This window comes from Patella vulgata, chromosome 3 (assembly GCF_932274485.2).
Source record: "Patella vulgata chromosome 3, xgPatVulg1.2, whole genome shotgun sequence".
In the NCBI taxonomy this organism is placed as follows: domain Eukaryota; kingdom Metazoa; phylum Mollusca; class Gastropoda; family Patellidae; genus Patella; species Patella vulgata.
Window position 1 is genome coordinate 75,366,244 of NC_065881.2, and position 6,000 is coordinate 75,372,243.

Below are 6,000 nucleotides of genomic sequence, written 5' to 3' on the forward strand. Positions count from 1 at the left end.
TTGGACGGTCGAATGATCTAGTACGTGTACTTTAGGAGTTGGGCGGTCGAATGATCTAGTGCGTGTACTTTAGGAGGAGTTGGGTAGCCGAATGATCTAGTACGTGTACTTTAGGAGGAGTTGGACGGTCGAATGATCTAGTACGTGTACTTTAGGAGTTGGGCGGTCGAATGATCTAGTACGTGTACTTTAAGAGTTGGGTAGCCGAATGATCTAGTGCGAGTACTTCAGGAGTTGGGTAGCTGGATGATCTAGTACGTGTACTTAAGAGTTGGGTCACCGAATGATCCAGTGTGTGTACTATAGGAGTTGAGCGGTCGAATGATCTAGTACGTGTACTTTAAGAGTTGGGTAGCCGAATGATCTAGTGTGTGTACTTTAGGAGTTGGGTAGGCGAATGATCTAGTGCGTGTACTTTAGGAGGAGTTGGGTAGCCGAATGATCTAGTGCATGTACTTTAGGAGTTGTGTAGCCGAAAGATCTAGTGCGTGTACTTTAGGGGTTGGGTAGGCGAATGATCTAGTGCGTGTACTTTAGGAGGAGTTGGACGGTCGAATGATCTAGTACGTGACTTTAGGAGTTGGGTGGTCGAATGATCTAGTGCGTGTGCTTTAGGAGTTGGGTAGCCGAATGATCTAGTACATGTACTTTAGGAGTTGGGTGGTCGAATGATCTAGTACGTATACTTTAGATCATAACAAGGATTTTTATCGCCTGTTCAACCTCGTGGGATTTCTCCCACTACTAAACGACCCCTATCTAAGTGAACTTCCCAAATGAGAAGTGGTAACAGGTGATTTAGAGAGAAAAAGCAATTCCATACATAAAATAGTAGAAGGATTATGGAATAGCGCTAAAAAGTAGGCCCAGTTAGTGCAGAAAAAATACGACATTAAACACCATTTTATTTCATTTAATAAACTAATGGATCCACACGGAGAGATAAAAAGAAATACTATTCGGAGAAATACTATACGTTAAAAGATATACTGCTGAACGCCTTTTATCCACAACAGCTTTTAACACGCACGATTTTACAAAATACAAATTATAGTAATTTTGCAAGGACAAATGACTATTACACTCTGTCAGACTGGGCGATATCATTTACAAAATAACTATAGCTTAAATTTTGTATCACGAGATTTAAAAACCCAAGAGATTTCAACACGACAAATAATAATAAAAAAGAGTAATTGCAGTAATGCGCTAAAGACAAACTATAACAATATTATATCTTGTCGAGTAACACATCTGTTAATATGGTCTTGTCACAGTACGTATATTATTATAAATAAACCATTGTTAGATTTATTGATTAGAACTGATAATGCAGACATTATTAATAGAAAAACATCGAATCAATTATATAGAATAGGTTTTTATTCTTGGTTGATTTTTAGAAACTGTGGATATATATTTATATAATGCTTACACTTTCCGGAACACCCGATACGGTTTCTCATTTGAGGAGTTCGCACAGCTGATGTCGTTTGTTTTTTTGTTTTTTTTTGGGGGGGGGGTACTTTTCTTTTGTATGCAAACTAATACGAAGATGTTTTACCGTGTGTTAATTACATGTATATACCATCGTGTGACATTGTGTGAATAAAAATATAACACCGTATTAGTATGTGTGAATTATAATATACTATCGTGTTACTGTGTGTGAATTATAATATACTATCGTATTATTGTGTGTGAATTATAATATACCATCGTGTGACTGTGTGTGAATAATAATATAACACCTTGTTAGTATGTGTGAATTATAATATACTACCGCGTTACTGTGTGTGAATTATAATATACCATCGTGTTACTGTGAATTATAATATACTATCGTGTTACTGTGTGTGAATTATAATATACTATCTTGTTACTGTGTGTGAATTATAATATACTATCGTGTTACTGTGTGTGAATTATAATATACTATCGTGTTACTGTGAATTATCATATACTATAGTGTTACTGTGTGTGAATTATATACCACCGTGTTACTATGTTTTAATTGTACCATACCATAATTTTATGTAAGAATTATAAAATAATAATTTGACGACAATGTTTTCTAATAAACAGCGTATGCCTGTCTTGGTATATAACCGTAGGACGTTAAACCCCATTTCACTTCATCTAAAAAAATCCAATATGAATCGCTGCCTTATTTAATCAAGTACATTGATAATCTACAAAGTTGTAATATACGCCATGTGTATATCATTCCCTTAGACAAATACAAGCTGTTTTGAGTTGGTACAATACAGAAAACATATGTCTTCAGGTCAGATAACATAAAGAATATTTACTATCGATTCTTTGTAGGCGATATTTAAGTGATATTGGCTAGAAATGCTATCTGTGATCAACTACGTTTAGAACATCATTCATATATTGATTATGGTCATGTTCTATTATCTTTTTCATCAGTCCACGTTTTATTAGAACATGTATTATTGTTAAAGAAAATGGAATCTAATGGACGGTACATTGTACCAAGATCCACTCGAAACACCCACTAGAAACTGTACAGCCCAGCCCAACTGTGTGAAGGATCGTCGTTGCTGTCTATGCACGATATAATTATAAACCCTTAAACTGCTAGTAATGTGTATACTATGGCAGATCTAAATATTAAGGTCACCTGCGGATTTCGTCAAGGTCGCGAGATGTAAATAGAGTGTATACTAATATGCTCACTTCTGTGCATGTAGGGAGCCACTGTGGCTCAGCGGGTAAGACATTGGCTCGCTAACAAGGGGGTCCATGCGTTAAACTAGAGAGTTCATCGGGATTTCCTCAGTGTGAGTGGTGCAGGACCGAGGACTATGAAAGGAAATTTTGCCCGGACGGTGGCGCTACCTTACACTTATTTCGAATTCCAACTGTCAAGACTTCTTTTACGCGCATTCAGTTTAGTCGGTCCATTTTAGAAAAATAGATTATTCAAAATCTGAATGCACCGAACTGGCTAATAAAGACAGGCATGTGCCATACATTGGGTTGTGTGCGACCTACTTTTTCCATTGTAAGGAGCATAACAGTAGGGCATTAAACCCCAGCGGACGTAAAATACAACTAACCCACACAAAATTTCTTTACATTATCGAATGGTGTTTTACATACTCGGCTGAAAAGTCCGCAAGTGTTCGCCAGGATCGATCCTAGAAGTAGTTAGTCAAGCGGGGACAAACACGTCCCTTTTAGTAATTTTACCGTTGACAAATTACATAATATGTAATTCTACAACAGGTATGAGATATTATTACATACACTCTGTCAAAATACACATCATGTGTTGTTTTTTGTTTGTTTTTTGTTTTTTTTAAATGTTATTGTACCAATTTATGTGAATTAACATCATGGTAAGTTTACATGTACTCCATTTCCAGATATGTAATTTTACCTTGTAAGTATAATATCTAGAGGTAAAGTTACATTACAGACTGTGACATAACATGCAATGTTAAAATACAGTTATTACGATGGCAATATTTCATCCAGTTAAAAAAGGGTAAAAATACATAATAATTTTAACAGTGTTTGAACTGTAAGGAAATAATAGCGATCTTCGTGTTAATCGTTATGCTGTTTGTAAGGAGGCTATAATAGTTGGTAACAGTTAATTAACATTCATTTGATATTTATATGTACAATTATAGTGTGGTAATACATCTATATTACGTCATTATATTACATAGCTGCCATATATTATCAACTCTATTACTTATATAACACAAGTTATTAACAAATTATCGGGGAGGATTGTCAACGTTAAATATAGGAGTTTGTGGCGAAGGGTGGGTCCGAGTTTGCAAGCAAGCGAATTGGTCGTTAGCCCCACTAAATTACTTTATATACTTTTATTACACAAGTCATTGGAGAGGATTGTCAACGTTAATCATAGGAGGTTGGGTGGGGAGGCGGGGGAAGTTTACGAGCAGGCGAATTAGTCGTTCGCCCCCAAATTACCTAATCGGAGTTGATTGAGGTATATTAATTGACTAAGGAAATAGAACCGTTGTCTTACATGCTCTTACTGTGGAAACTTAGACTGAAGATCGCGATATTTGCCCCCTCACCCACTCTTCCAAAATTCTACTCATAGAATAAATTTAAATAAATTTAATAAAATGATATATATATATATTAAATATATCATTTTATATATATATATATATATATATATATATATATATATATATGCACTTTTGTTTCAGTCGTCGAAATTTGAGTTAAAATTTAAAACAAAATATGGTTTTGATGCAAAAGCTCGCGCATTTTTATTCTGTTGGAACAGTAAAATTGTTATTACTCCCACTACGCGCCTGAAAGGAAATTTCACTCTGATTTTGTCATTTTCAAAGTATGTACTTACTAATTTAAGCAGTCGTCGTTAGCCTGGTTAGTGCTGAATATTAGGATTTAGGTTTCATTGTAATGCAACAGCGGTGGCGGTCGAATGGATGGACACTGGTCTTTCGACTCGAATATCTCTTGTGGGAGGCGGGGGGGGGGGGGATTGGGGTTCTTACCAAAGACGTTAAGTTAACCACAATTCATTTTATTCCATTTGTATACAAATACGAGTAGATTTCACTTTCCAACTGTAGCATGCTGTTATCATTCCATGTATGTCAATCAAACATATCACCAATAGATATAGGTTGCCAATCACCGCAACCGATATAATAGAAATAATTGTATTGGTTATAATTTCGGATGGACATAGGTTAGGTATGACGTCATCGTCTGGAACTCATACTACGTTTGATCCATATGTGGTCTTTACGATAATGGCGAGTTTCGGACTTGACAGTATTGGACTTTAACACGCTTTATCACCCATTAATACATTCTACAGTAGATATCGCTCGTGTGATATATTTCATAATCTACTGCGATATCTCCTTAGGAGATATCGCTTTACATGAATTTGATTGGTCAGTTGAAAAAGAGCTACTTTTTTTTATTTTCAAAGAACAGTTCATTTCTTATTAAAAGTAATTTTTTTTATTAAAAATGAACTATTGTTGTTCAATTGACCTTGATGGAAACACTGGGGCAATATAAAGGACTTGGCAATGGTTGAATTAGTGTCAAAAAATGATGTATCACTACGCCTTACTGTTCAGTAAAAGTGAAATCTACAGTAAAGAATTATATTTATCTATTTGTGCATGTAAGAAGGGATTGGGTGATAAATAAAATACTCCTACTCGTCTTTTTTGATATCAAAAAATATCAACACTCGTTTTTTGTTACTTTATCAACTTGTGTTGATATTCTTTGATATCAAAAAAGACTGGTAGGAGATTCTCTATATAATGTCTAAAGTAGCTACGAGAATGTAGTGAGGGGCATTTACCATGACGAAATATGCAGGTGGCCTTGATATTTAGACCTGACCCTTCCAGACCCTAACGTGTAAAAGTGTACTAAGATTTACGTTCCTTTCGAATGATTACACGCTGTTCCTTGTCAGGCCCCCTCTTGCACTAATGACAAGGTGGGTAGGCTGGAAGATCCCGATGATTTTTCTCGATTAACACCGGGATCGAACCCTAGACGCCCTAGTTAGTGGGCCAGCGCCTTGCTCACTGAGCCATCGTAGTTAGAATACAAAAGACCAATATTTAATACGGGTAACTACAAAGTGGTGAGTGGCAGGTTGCATTATTTAATACATCTTGTTTAAATCCAATAATGCCAATCAATGTCATTTATGTAACTTATTTGTCAGACTGCAGTTTCATTACATTAAGTCGGTCGATGACCTTATGCCGTTGTATAGCATGATGGAATCGCATAAGAAATAATCATTATTACATTTTCCTGTTCTGTAAATAAGTGAATAGCTAAATTAAATAATACAATCACGGTATTGATATGGTTAGGAACTAGATCACTGGTAGACGAACTAAGTTCTGAATGGGCAGTTAGATCGCAGAAAGGACCATTAAAACGAGTTCATATATCTATCTGTCTGTCTATCGG